This window comes from Myodes glareolus, chromosome X (genome assembly GCF_982192425.1).
Source record: "Myodes glareolus chromosome X, mMyoGla1.1, whole genome shotgun sequence".
Taxonomy (NCBI): Eukaryota; Metazoa; Chordata; class Mammalia; order Rodentia; family Cricetidae; genus Myodes; species Myodes glareolus.
Window position 1 is genome coordinate 96910700 of NC_142053.1, and position 14748 is coordinate 96925447.

Consider the following 14748-nt stretch of genomic DNA (forward strand, 5'->3'; position numbering starts at 1 on the left):
ACAGTTACTTAAAATAAGCCTAATAAATTGCATAGTGATTGTAAAACTTGTTCTACTGAACAAATATTTGCTAAAAAAAATCGGTCTTTTAGATAAACAACACACAGTATCATAAAAGACTTTTAACCATGATAGTGAAAGTTTAAAATCAGTTACAGAATCTTCTTCAAAGGAGAGCAGAAGATGGTCTTGTCAACTAAAAAGGAAAAATGGAATTTCACATCAAAGTCCCCATTCTGATTTAAGGATCAGGACTGTCTCCAAGTACTTCTTCATCCTTAGGAGGTGGTGAACTTTCTCATATCATCTAAGAGCACATTCATGTGGACACTGAAAATGCTCGATACTCATCTTCAACACCACTGACAGCTGAGAACCTTTTTCTCACCTTTTATAGTTATTGAATAATTTTGTAATTATATTTTTAAAAATATTTATAATATTTTAGAGTAATAATTTACTCTGTGTATTTATAGATGATAAAGTAATAAAAGTCTTGATTTTAATGAAGTTATAAATGAAAGTATCATGAAGTTTCATTTGATCAAACCTTTCTTTGTTATAACTATTTGCTTACCCTAAACTCCTACCTTATAAAAAGCTAATGTTTGAAATATGCAAGTTTATCATTGTCTTTATAAATATATGCATATAATATATATTCTTATTATTCAGTATAATTTAGATGAAACAAAAAAGTCTAATTTTCAAATTAAGTTTTAAATCTATTTCCTCTACCTAGAGTTACTCAAAGATTTTGGTTAATTCTTATTTATACACTATAAATAAGATTCTACAAATTACATAAACGACATCAATGTCTAATTCCACAATATTTATGATGTTTAATACCTTAAATACTTATGATTCTATACTTGATTAGTATATAAAATTCTCTGTGGGGCAATGAACCATGATTTAAAACTTAATTAAGCTATTCTTTATTTTTTTCTTTTTGGTGTTTTTAAGACAGGGTTTCTCTGGGTAGCTTTTGAGTCCTGGCATTCGCTCTGTACACCAGGCTGACCTTGAACTCATGGAGATCCACTTGCCTCTACTTCCTAAATGCTGGGATTAAAGGAAGGCACCACCACCTCTTGGCTGAAAGTACCATTTCTGCCATGTAAATGTAAGGAAGAAAGTTCACTGAATAAAAATAACGTAAATACAAAGAGAACTCTATAGTTCATCTTTAAAAAACATGTGTAAATTTTGGTTAATTTAGATGTTGTGTTCATCTATTAACTTTCACTCCATTAGGCCAAGCTGTGTTCTTCATTACTTAATTTTAAGTGTAGTGATTTTATGTTACATGCAAATGTTTGTCAGATACAGAGGATATAAAAATAATTCAGGTATGTTACATAATGGATAATGGTTTTGATATGATCCAAGACTCTCTTTCTTAATGGCCTATACCAGCTAGTCCTCTCTCCTGGAGACAGTTTCCCAGTCCTCTACTCAACTTAATCTGCATCACATCCTAGGAACCAGCCTTCCTAACTACATGAGACATTATAATATTTAATAAACTTTATGTGGACTGGGCATGCACAAATCGTGTTGCTAGAGTTATAGGGAGAACCATGAATGAAATTGAAAAGAAAGGGTATCTGATTGGAAAAGATTAATTCACAAAATCAAATTGCCGATGGAGAATGATTAGCTGATTAAAATTTCAGTACTGTGGAATGTGGCAGGGCCAGAGGCTAATTACCTTTTCATGGACGAGTTTATTTCTCCTGAGCAGCCATTCCTTGCCACTGTCTGTATCTGAACTTGCATCTTGTGATTGATAGAAACCTTTTGAAATCTATTAACTAATAGACTACTAGTTTCCACTAAGCCAAGGTTAAGAATGTTATCAGATAACACACTGGGACCCTGGGGAAGCTTCTTCCATCTATTTGTGCCTGCCTTTATGATATTCCCAACAATGCATTTTAAGCTTGCCTTGATTTGTGACTTTCTTTGTTCTGAAACTATAAAAACTTAGTACCCTTCCACACTGGCACATGGAATTTGGGGTAACCCTTTCTTTGTTCTGAAACTATAAAAACTTAGTACCCTTCCACACTGGAACATGGAATTTTGGGTAACCCAAGTCTGTATGCTCAGGCCATGGACACTCAAAATGGATCCAGAATAAACAATCTTACTCCCTTAACATTGTATTCTATATTTTTATTTTTCCATGTATAAGTATTTTGCATGCATATATGTTAAATGCACTGTGTGTGTGTACTGCCCTTGGAGGTCAATAGAGGGCCTCAGATTCCCCTAAATGTATGTCAGCATGTGGATACTAGGCACTAAACCCAGATCTTCTGAAAACAGAAAATGCATCTTAATTGCTGAACTATCTCTCCAGTCCTTCAGTTTTCTATTTTTTTATTTAATGTATTTTTAATTTTTTAGGGGTTTGATCTAGATAAGGTGATCCCAAATGAACTGGTATTGAAATTATTGTATAGTTTAGGCTTGAACTAAACTTTCCGTTGTTCTGGCCTAATGGAAATAAGATATCCTGTCTATCAGGCATTTTCATTATACATAAAATGTGGTTTGCAGGCTACCTCCTAATTTTAAACCCCTGCCTTACGGGGCCCATTTCCCAATGTATTTAAGACATGGGAGAAAAATGTTGTCTTTTCATGAATTATTACCGAAAATATATAATCAATAAGAAAATTTTTAAACACCTCCCCAAACTTAATATCATACCTAGGAGTCCTCAGAAGATAGAGATATGCCATATAGCCTCTCTTGAACCTACTGAGAACATTGGCCAAAAGAGAGGGGCAGAAATACAGAGAAATACAAAGAAAAACAATTCTTAGATTTAATAGTCACATGGTAGTTTTTAAAAATGCTGCAAAATCCCTGGGCGGTTCCTGAGGAGCAGCTAGCTGCAGGAAATGCTGGCGGGTCCCTGGTGCAGGACCCCGGAGCGGCTAGTAGCAGGGGGCCGGCAGGAGACAGAGACATGGATAGACACAACGTGACGAATATTTATTCAGGGGGTTAAGGAGGGGAAAGGGAGAAATGGGGGCAGGGAGAGAGAGAAGAGAAAATGGGAAGGGGGAAATGCGCTCACCCCAAGAGGGGGCATTAAGAGAGAGATCCAAGATGGCGGGGAAAGGTCACAAGTTGCTGGGAGTGGGCATGGCTTGCCCCTTAAAGGGCCAAAAGCATAACAGTAGTCATAATTAGGAATTAAAGGAAAGTATAGTTTTGTTCTCTAGAATTCTTACTCTGATGCTATATTTTTCGATTTCAAATGCCCCAAAACTAACATAGCCAGCAAGAACTTCTAGCAGAAGCTCAAGCTTCAATGTACCTAGTTGAGACTTGCTAAACAGAAGTTGTGCCCTTGTGTCCTTTATAAAACCCCTAAAGCAACGATGATGGGGGTGGGGTTGAGGTGGAGTTCCAGGACAGCAGAGGAGTGTTGCTGAAAGCTGAGAATTAAACTCTAAAATGAAGAAGATTTGCATGCAACCTGGGCAGGACATGCAATATGAGAGAGAAGGGGAGGCAGGTTCAGGTAGCATACGGCAGAGATGGAAGCACGGCAGGCGAAGTGGATGGGGCATGAGTTAAGTGGGGCTTCAGAGGTTCAGGTTTTAAGCTCTGCACGAAATAGCCCAAGAAAAGTGCAGGCAGTGGGAAAGATAAGCGTCTTAGGGAAGTACAGTAAGGAAACAAGTCTCTCCTCTAAATTTCTCCCACAACAGTCCTGTTGCATAGTAACTCGTCCCTGCTGTCACTCTTCAGAGCCCGCCCCTGACCGGATATGGTATACCCTCTCTTCCTGTGAGGGGGGAGGAACTGGGTCCTAGTACCCCTGGCACGGAAACCACGTCTGCTGCTCGACGCTGCTGCCGGCGAGTTCTGAGAGAGGTCTGCAGTCAAGGTAAGGCCCCTGAATGTGTACCAAGGGGGAATATGTCTGGAATAATCTCAGGAGTTGTGCTAGCTCTCACCCAGGCTTGCCCCGGGAAAATATGAGGTGTCTTGTAGCTTTGTATGTTTCTGGGAGGAAATGGGGACCCCCCCCCCCCCGCTCTTAGAAGGTAACTCTGATTCTGAAAATGGTGGCTTCCTAGGTCACAATTAAAGCCAGCTTTTGACTTCTAAATCATAAGGCAAGAACCTTGAACTAAATTCTCGTCCACCATGAGCTGTTTTGGCCCTGGGCTCTAAAGTGCCCCGTGGCAGAGTACAGAAGCAAAGGAAGTCTATCGGACTTCATCACCAGCAAAATCAGTAGTTAATGTTCAGTGGAATGAAGAACTAACTCCTGCTATCGTTGTACTTTTTCTTTTATTCTTTCTTTCTTTTATTTGTTTATTTATTTATTTTTTTTGCCTTAGAGATACTGTTTTCTGTAGCTTTGGAGGCTGTCCTGGAATTAGCTGTTGTAGACCAGACTGATCTCTAACACACAGAAATATGCCTGCCTCTGCCTCCTGAGTGCTGGGATTAAATGTTTGGGAAATCACCGCTCGTCTCTCTACTTATTCTTAAATGCCTGTGATAGCGTTTAAAACCCATGTCTCGGGGAAAAAACACACGAAAGCATGGAGTTGGTCATGTCCAACATGGGCGGGTAGGAGGGATCACAGAGCTGAAAAATAGAGATACATTGAGGTTTAAGATAGCCATGCCCATCTCAGGGTGGTCAGAGAAAGTGCCATATGCAGTAGATACCCAGAGACTTTGGTTTGCCACTCCCATCCCATGGAAGTCAGAAGAAATCCTACCTCTGGTAGCCACTCCCATCCTGTGGAGTCAGAGAAAACCTAACTCTAGTAGCCACTCCCATTCCCTGGGAGTCAAGGAACTCCTAACCAGTCTAGGCATGCCCATCCTGTAGGACTCAGGGGGAAGCCTAACTTGGGTGAGCAAGCACATCCCCTGGGAGTCAGAGGAATCCTGTGCAGTCATGCCTAGTGTATGGCAGTCATAAGGACCACCATACCAGAGATAACTAGAGGATTTTTTTCTTTTGTTTTTTTGAGATAGAATTTCTCCATAGCTTTGAAGCCTCCCCTGGAGCTACTATGTTATCCACGCAGAACTGGAACACACAGAGATCCATGTGTCTCTGCCTGCAGACAGATGGGAGGGACAAAAGGGTGCACAGCCACCACCCAGCTATCTGAAAACTTTTTTGGGGGAGAGGGATTTTTCGAGACAAGGTTTCTCAGTTTAACACTCCTAGCTGTCCTGGAACTAGCTCTTATAGACCAGGCTGACCTCGAACTCACAGAGATCCACCTCCCCTTTATATTGTCCCAAACTTCTCTTAAAAATCAGAAGTGAAATCCAGCAGTGATGGCACAAATTTCAGCATTTGGGAGGTAGAGGCAGGCAGATCTCTGTGAGTTCGAAGCCACCCTGGCTCTCCTAAGCATGTTTCAGGTTCCAAGACTACTACACAGAGAAACCCTGTCTTTTAAAAAAATCAGAAATGGAAGGATAGCCAGAGGGCACAGCTGGTGTATAGTGTTTACTGTTAGGAAAAAAGTAAGAGGATGATGGAAATTTGACCAGGATGAGCAGAAAACGAAGCGAGGAAATAAAGCAGTGGTTGAGGGAAGTGGGAAAGAGTATGATACCAGGTGTGCATGATGGGAACTTTACAACAGTTCCCATAACTTCACCAAATGAGTGCGGACAAGAAAGGAGTCAGTTTCAAATATCTGAAGAAGATACTAACACCCTGGCTGAAGAAAAACTGAAAGCTAACACATAGCACAGGGATATTTAAAATGTCCTGAATTCAGAGCTGGAAGTGGGACACCTTCTCTTCTCCTCCGATCCTGTTCTCTGAGGAGGGACAGCCTTGGTCTCCTATAGGCCCATTTTAGCCTTGGTCTCCACTACCTAACATCAGTGAAGATATATGGAGGTGAGGGAATCACTTCCAAAATAATGGGGCCACTGCAAGCCAGGTGTTATAGTGTGATTTGGACATGGACACCTGTCCTGACTAGCCACAGGCTCTGTTCCTAGGACATTATCAGCACAAGAGGGCAAAGGTCAGCCGTGTGAGTTTCAGCATCTCCATCACATCTTGTGTATTATGTGTTTTCTCCCAGTGCACACCATGTGCTTTTGTCTTTCTCTTTATTGAAAATTCAGTGTTTTTTTGTATTTAGCTCTGGTTTCCCAAGAACTCATAATGTAGACCAGGAAGATGTTTAACTTATACAAGTCCTCCTGTCTGTACCTCCTGAGTGCTGTGATTATTTTAGCTTTTGAAAGTTTATTTAATTATTGTACAGTGTATTTACATCTTTTTCCTTCTCCTCTTTCCAAACGGACCCATGTCTCCCCATGTCATCTCAATTCCACAGCCCATTTTCTATGTGAATTATTGTTACATATGTGACAATATATAAATACATACACATATTTTATATATTATCTTATGTAACAATAATATCAATAGTGCAAGTAATAACTAATATAAACACATGTATTTATTATATAAACACATAAATAGAGACTGAGATGACCATTTAGTGTTGCTTCCATGTATATGGTTTTAAAACTGAGGGATTATGCCTGCAGAAGAATGAATCTCCCTCTTGTAACAGCCACTGTCTACAGAACTTCATCTAGGGGTATGGCCTTGTGAGATTTCACCATTCATGTATGTGAATTGGTGTTGTCATTCAAGGTCCAGTTTGCTTTGGGCTTCCTTACTCCTGGATTCTGTGAAATATTACAGCAACCTAGTACTAGATGTGAGTAGAATTGAGAGTGTTCAAACCCCAGAGAAAGGCAGCCATCCTTCACCTCACAGTATATATAAGGGGACCAGAGGTGAGGAATACAGTGAGTGCTCAGAACACTGATGTCATTATAATGTAACACAAGGGGGGGAATGAACGGTTGAAAGCCTGAGTGTTCTCAACATGCTTAAAGTGATCATAGTATGTTATTTTCCTGATTCAGGTATCTCAGTTACCTGTTCTACTACCAAGTCTCTGTCCTGCTGTCCCTGACGCCAGCCATCATGCCAAGGGGACAGAAGAGTAAGGCACGTGCTCGTGAGAAACGGCGCCAGGAGCTCAAGGATGCTCAAGCAAAGGAGGCAGAGAAAGCAGAGTCACCTGCTTGCTCTGATCAAGCCTCAGGAGATGCTAAGCCAAGCACTTCTGCTGCTGACTTCCCACAGCAGTCTGAAAGCTCAGCACCCAGCAGCACTGCCAGCCAAGAAGTGACCCACAGAAAGTCTAATAAGGGTGACCAGGGCCAAGTGGATAGAAATGAGCGTTCCTCCGGGGCTCTACTCTCCACTAGAAGCTTGCAGATGGATCTTCTGACAAGGAAGACAGGAATGCTGATGGAGTACATGCTCTGCAAATACAAAGTACAGCAGCTCATGAAGAGGGGAGAGATGCTCAGAATTATCAACAAAAGGTTCAAGGAACACTTCCCTGAGATCCTCAAGAAAGCCTCCTATCGATTGGATGTGGTGTTTGGCCTTGAGCTGAAAGAAGTCCAGCCACATGGTCAAGCATATGAGCTTGTGAGCAAGCTAGGTTTCGAGGATGATGGAAGTAGGAGCAATGAGCTAGGTGTTCCTACCAGGGGCATTCTGATTGCTCTCCTAAGTGTGATCTACCTAAATAACTACAGTGCTCCCGAGGAGGATGTCTGGTATTTCCTAAATGCTTTAGGACTCTATGATGGGATCATGCACGTCATCTTTGGGGATATCAGGAAGCTCATCACTGAGGATCTAGTGCGGGAAGAATACGTAGAATACCATCAGGTTCCTAAGAGTGATCCTCCTTCCTATGAGTTCCTGTGGGGCCCGAAAGCCTATGCTGAAACAAGCCAGATAAAGGTGATGGACTTTTTAGCCAAGATCAGTGAAGCCTTGCCTGGGGTTTGCTTATCTCGTTATGAGCAGACTTTGATTGAAGAGGAAGAGAAAGCCCAAGCTGCAGCTGCAGCCAAGTCTGGCACTAAAGGCATGGCCAAGGGACGTACTAAGACCAAGTTAAGTCGTCCTACTCACAAGTGAGGTGTAAGGTAGCCTCTGCTTTATGACTGAAAAGGTCTGGTCATCTTTTTGCAAACAAACTGTTGATAATCTTTTGGGGGTGTTTTAGCAAAGGTTTAACTTGGGATTAAATGTACACAGATAAATTTTGTAGCCCGTTCCTTCACTGTGTTTACCTAGTTGGGAGCTCAATTTTTTGGATTGATTTGAAATACAATTTACAATTTGAAATGTTCTAAAGATTTGATGATGTTCATAAGATACTGTGGAATTAGATTAAGAAAATGGTGTGAAATATGAAAGAAAACTGTTCAAAAGTGTTAGGCTTTTCTGTGAATATTTTCTCTCAGTCCTTGTTTTCTTGTCATGGATGTCAGGGATACATACTGACTTTTGTTTCTGATATTAAAATATGTGTGAGAAATTAGCAGAGAAGTTGATCTCTTGTTTTAAAGGTTAATGCTTTTTCCAAACACACACTGAATATATATACTTGCAGAGTTGTCACCTGTGTACTGGAAATGTTTGGTGAAAGAAGCAGGAGGTCTAAAGTATGCAATGATAGATTCTCTAAGAAACTCTCATTATTGGACAGAGTAGAAGAAGATCTCTACTTCCTAAAAATCCTATTCAACAGGTAATCTCTTTTTTATTTTCATTTTTAGTTTTTTATTTTATTTATTTATTTATTATTAAAAATTTCCACTTCCTCCCCTCCTCCCACTTCCCTCTTCTCCCTTCCCTCTATCCTCCTCACCCTCTTTCTCCAGGCCAAAGAGCTGTCAGGGTTCCCTACTCTATGGGAAGTCCAATATCCTCCCCCTTCCCCCCAGGTCTAGGAAGGTGAACATCCAAACAAACCAGGCTCCCACAAAGCCCGTCCATGCAGTAGAATCAAAACCCAGCATCATTGTCCTTGTCTTCTCAGTCAGCCTCCACCAACAGCCACATTCAGAGAGTCCGGTTTTACCACATGCTCCATCAGTCCCATTCCAACTGGCCTGGTGATCTCCCATTAGATCTATCCCACCGACACAGTGGGTGAATGCCCCCTCGTGGTCCTGACTTCCTTGCTCATGTTCGCCCCACTTCTGCTTCTCATTAGAACCTTGGGAGCCCAGTCCAGTGCTCCAATGTGTGTCTCTGTCTCTATCTTCATCCATGACCAGATGAAGGTTCTATGGTAATATGCAAGATATTCATCAGTGTGTCTATAGGACAAGGCTAGTTCAGGCGCCCTTTCCTCTGCTGCTCAAGGAACAAGCTGGGGACATCTCCTTGGACACCTGGAAACCCCTCTAGAGTCAAGTCTCTTGCCAACTCTAAAATGGCTCCCTTAATTAAGATTTATACTTCCCTGCTCCCACATCCACCCCTCCTCCATCTCAACCATGCCATTCCCTCAAGTTCTCCCCATCCTCCCCTTCTCTCCCACCATCTCCCCTTATCCCCACCTCACCCCCATCCCTGTGCTCCCAACCCCTGCCCGGCAATTTTGTCAACTTAGGAAACATCTTTCTATATTTATTACTACTTATCGTCAGAGAAGAAGGTCTTGTTTTTCCTTGTTGTTCATGATCTGGCATACAGGACTTTCTGTAAAACCTTTTAGTCAAAACGTTAAGTAAAATAAGGATAATAATTAGATTATAAGTTTATAAGTGTCACCTAATATACCATATGTCTAGTGTGCTTTATATTAAAATCACCTCATTAAACTTGTTTTCTGAACTTTGTAATGGCAATCATAATGTTAATATTAAAGTTTGAGGTAAAAGATTGTTTACAAATATGTTTGTACTAATTTAAAATTTTATGTATGTTAAAAAACTTAAATGTTGATTTAATACAGTGAGATATAATGGGTGATTTTCTACAACTATACTTCTTTTCTTTTTTGTTTTTATTTTATTTATGAAACAGGATTTCTTTTTTTTTCTAAGTAAATTTTATTAAATTATAAAAGTTTCCATTTCCGCCCCTCTTCCCAACACCCTCCCACTCCCCCCACTCCCTCTCCTCCTCCCTCTTCGTCCCTTAGGGCAGTCAGGGTTTCCTGCCCTGTGGGAAGTTCAAGTTCTTCCCCCCTCCCTCCAGGTCCAGGAAGGTGAGTATCCAAACAGACTGGATCCCCAAAATCCAGAATATGCAGAGGAAACAGGTCCCAGTATCATAGTCAATGGCTTTTCAGAAAGACTTCGGGCCAGTCACATTCAGAGAATCCGGCCAAATTCTGAGAATCTGGTTAGATCACGTCCTCGTTCAGTCCCAGTCCAACTGGCCTTGGTAAACTCTCATTAGATCCGTTTCCTTGTATCAGTGGGTGATAGCATCCCTCGCAGTCCTGATTTCGTTTTTCATGTTCTTCCTCCTTCTGCTCCTCATTTGGACCTCGGGGGGCTCAGTCCGATGCTCCAATGTGGGTCTCCGACTTTATCGCCGTCCTTCGCCAGATGAAGGATCTATGGTGATGAGCAAAATATACATCAGTATGGTTATGGGCCACGGCCGATTCAGGCACCCTCTCCTCTGTCCAGAGAACAATCTGGGGGATCTCTCCTTGGACTTGGGATCCCATATATAATCAAGTCTCCTGTAAACCCTAAAATGACTCCCTTAGTTGAAATATATTCTTCCCTGATCCCATATTCATCCTTCCTCCCTCCCCCCCCCCATCCCAGGCCACCGAGCTTTCCCCATTCCTCCCCTACTCCCTTCTCTCTAACCCTCTCCCCTTCCATCAACCCTCCCATCCCCCCATGCACCCGAGGTTACCTGGGACTCTTGTCTATTTCCTACCTCCTGGTGGATAGCTAAATAATCTTCATCAGGTTCATCTTCTTATTTAGCTTCTCTAGGATCACGAATAATAGGCTCAAAGACCTTTAATTATGGTTAGAATCCACTTATGAGTGAATACATACCGTGTTCCTCTTTTTGGGTCTGGCTTACCTCACTCAGTAAAGCGTTTTCTATTTCCATCCATTTGCATGCAAAATTCAAGATGTCATTGTTTTTTACCGCTGAGTAAAACTCTAATGTGTATATGTTCCACACCTTTTTTAACCATTCTTCTATTGAGGGGCACCTAGGCTGTTTCCAGGTTCTGGCTATTACAAATAGTGCTGCTATGAACATAGTAGAACAAATGCTTTTGTAGTATGTTAGGGAATCTTTAGGGTATATTCCCAAGAGTGGAATTGCTGGGTCCTGAGGGAGGTTGACTCCCAGTTTCCTGAGAAACCGCCACACTGATTTCCACAGTGGCTGCACGAGTTTGCATTCCCACCAACAATGGATGTGTTCCCCTCACCCCACATCCTCTCCAGCATAGGCTATCATTGGTGTTTTTGACTTTAGCTATTCTGACAGGTGTAAGATGGTATCTCAAAGTGGTTTTGATTTGCATTTCCCTGATCGCTAAGGAGGTTGAGCATGACCTTAAGTGTCTTCTGGCCACTCGAAGTTCATCTGTTGTGAATTCTCTGTTAAGTTCAGTACCCCATTTTTTAATTGGGTTAATTAGAGTTTTAGTGCCTAGTTTCTTGAGTTCTTTGTATATTTTGGAGATCAGACCTTTGTCTGATGAGGGGTTGGTGAAGATCTTCTCCCAGTCAGTAGGCAGCCTTTTTGTCCTACTGACAGTGTCCTTTGCTTTACAGAAGCTTCTCAGTTTCAGTAGATCCCATTTATTCATTGTTTCTCTTATTGTCTGTGCTGCTGGGGTCCTACTTAAAAAGAGGCCTCCTGTGCCTATATCTTGTCCTGTTTTCGTATCCAATCTCTAAGTCTGTGCCTCTTTATAGGTGAATTGAGTCCATTGATATTAAGTGATATTAATGACCAGTGGTTGTTGACTCCGGTTATTATTATTTTTTGTTTGTTTGATTAATAGAGTTTGTATGTGTTCCATCTTTTAGTTAAGCTCGTGAAGGGTCGCTAGATGTCTGAGTTATTGTAAGCATTGCTGGCAATGTTGGACTCCTTTGGTTGCAATTTTCCTTCTATTACTTTCTGTAAGGCTGGGTTTGTGGCTGCGAATTGTTTAAATTTCTTCTTATCCTGGAATATTTTGTTTTCTCCATTGATAGTGAATGATAGCTTGGCTGGGTATATTAGCCTGGGCTTGCATCCATGGTCTCTTAGTTTCTGCAGTACCTCTATCCAGGACCTTCTGGCTTTCATGGTTTCCATAGAGAAGTTCGGTGTGAGTCTGATAGGTTTACCTTTATAAGTTACTTGCCCTTTTTCCTTTGCAGCTCTTAATATTCTTTCTTTAATCTGTATGTTTTGTGTTTTGATTATTATATGGCGAGGGGATGTTTTTTTTTTTTGATCAAGCCTATTCGGTGTTCTGTATGCTTCTTGAACCTTCATAGGAATATCATTCTTTAGATTGAGAAAGTTTTCTTCTATAATTTTGTTGAATATATTTTCTGGTCCTTTGATCTGCAGTTCTTCTCCTTCTTCAATCCCTATTATTCTTAGATTTGGTTTTTTTATTGTGTCCCAGATTTCTTGACTGTTTTGTGATGAGAATTTATTGGATTTGCTGTTTTCTTTGATCAGAGCATTTATTTTCTCTATGGTATCTTCAGACTCTGAGATTCGTTCTTCCATCTCTTGTATCCTATTGGTTATGCTTGATTCTGTAGTCTCTGTTCGTTTACCTAGATTTTCCATATCCAGCCGGCCCTCGTTTTGTGTTTTCTTCATTGCCTCCATTTCAGTTTTCAATTCTTGAACTGTTTCCATTACCTGTTTGATTGTTTTTTCTTGGTTTCCCAATATATCATTCATGGATTTACTCATTTCTTCGATGTTTTTTTTATATTTTTCATCCATTTCTTTACTCATTTCTTCAATCTTTTTGTTATACTTCTCATCCAGTTCTTTAAGGGAGTTATTCATATCCTGTTTAAGGGACTCTATTGCTTTCATAATGGCATTTTTTTCCCGCTTCTTCTGAATTAAGAGGTTCAAGTCCTTCTATTGTAGGGTCATTGGGTTCTGATGTTTTCATGTTGTTTTTTAGATTGTTGGAGGAGTTCTTGCCTTGGCGTCTGCCCATCTCTTCCTTAAAATGCTCTCTACTGGATCTTCTAGTACCAGGTCAGGTTCCCTTGTTGGGCAGGGAATTCACTGACAGAAGGCCTACCTTTCCTCAGGCAGTCTATTGAAACACAGGCACTCCCTACTACCGGGTTGTACTCACAACCCAGGCCCAGCGAGCAAGGGAGTTGCTCTGGGGAGATCTTGTGGCCCCATAGGGAAGGGGGGAAGAGAGGCAGGTGTACCTGGATAAAGGCTGGGACGGGATTCGGGAGAGCTCCGCAGGGAGGAGTCGCCTCTGCCTGGTGACCAGATTGTCGAGGGGGGCGGGGAAAGGCTGAATTCCTCCTAGAGGAAGCCCTCTGGCCTGGAGAAAACTCACCCCTCCTCCAATGGAAGTCTGCTAAAAGTTCACTCTCTCTTGCTGGCCAGGAATGTGATTGAGCTGAGACAGGGCTTGCCTGTCCTCAGACAGGCTCTCAAAGCACCGGAGCTGCCCCTCCTGGACTGAGCCCAAGTCCAGGCCCAGCGTGCAAGGGAGCAGCTCTGGGGAGATCTTGTGTCTCCAGAGGGGAGGGGGGGGAGAGAGGAAGGTGTACCTGGATAAAGGCTGGGACTGGAATCAGGAGAGCTCTGCAGGGAGTAGTCGCCTCTGCCTGGTGACCAGATTGTCGAGGGGGGCAGGGAAAGGCTGAATTCCTCCTAGAGGAAGCCCTCTGGCCAGGGGAAAACTCACCCCTCCTCCAATGGAAGTCTGCTAGAAGTTCACTCTCTCTTGCTGGCCAGGAATGTGATTGAGCTGAGACAGGGCTTGCCTGTCCTCAGACAGGCTCTCAAAGCACTGGAGCTGCCCCTCCTGGACTGAGCCCAAGTCCAGGCCCAGCGTGCAAGGGACTGAAACAGGATTTCTCTGAGTAGTCTGGCTGTCCTGAAACTCACTCTGTAGACTAGGTTAGGCTCAAACTCACAGAGATCCACCTGCCTCTGCCTCCCACGTGCCGGGATTAAAGGTATGAACAACCATTGCTCAGTTAGCAATTTTTATTAAGTATTTATCTGCTATTAATATTCTTTAATTTTTAATTAATTTAATTTAATTTAATTTTTAAAAACATTTTTCCATTGAAAATCTTTTGATGTTTGGATCAACAGTCATGGCTTTAATCATAAAAATTATTCTGTTCAGAGAGTGATAGTTACTTAAAATATGCCTAATAAATTGCATAGTATTGTAAAAGTTGTTCTACTGGACAAATATTTCCACAGAGAGCTACATCAAATCCTCAGCCATGCTTCTGGCTGGAAAGTTGAGGGAAGGGAAATAGATCCTAAGTGGGGCATGATGACACTTCCACTTTGTGAGCTGAGGGGAGTGAATTGATGCAAGTGGTCCAAAATCAGTAAAAGAGAAGATGCCAGGAACCCCAGAAGTCATGTGGTTGAGCCAGCAGGCAGTGTTTTTGTGCATCTCTTCTCTGCCTTCAGGGTCACTGCAAGCACCTTAATAAGCTTTAAGGGACAGGGTCCCAGGTCTGCAAGGTAGAGTTCCTGTTCAAAGCCATAATCAATCTGAGAGAGCCTCTGTGGATTAAAAGGAATTTTCTCCTAAGAGAAAGTGTGGGCTCAGAACTCTGACCCTGCTGTCAGGCCCAAGAAACTCAAGCCTTGAG

At 41.9% G+C, this 14748-nt stretch overlaps 1 protein-coding gene and 1 pseudogene across 2 annotated transcripts in view; both read left to right on the plus strand.

Moving 5' to 3' along the window:
* The window catches only part of LOC125410275 (melanoma-associated antigen B4-like), an 87580-nt gene that overhangs the window by 56128 nt on the left and 16704 nt on the right, over positions 1–14748 (plus strand). The gene's annotated exons all lie outside the window — the stretch shown is intronic.
* On the plus strand, positions 3822–9750 carry LOC125410333 (melanoma-associated antigen B4 pseudogene; annotated as a pseudogene). The gene is made up of 2 exons (XR_015000481.2): positions 3822–3916; positions 6970–9750. The product of XR_015000481.2 is annotated as a melanoma-associated antigen B4 pseudogene (transcript).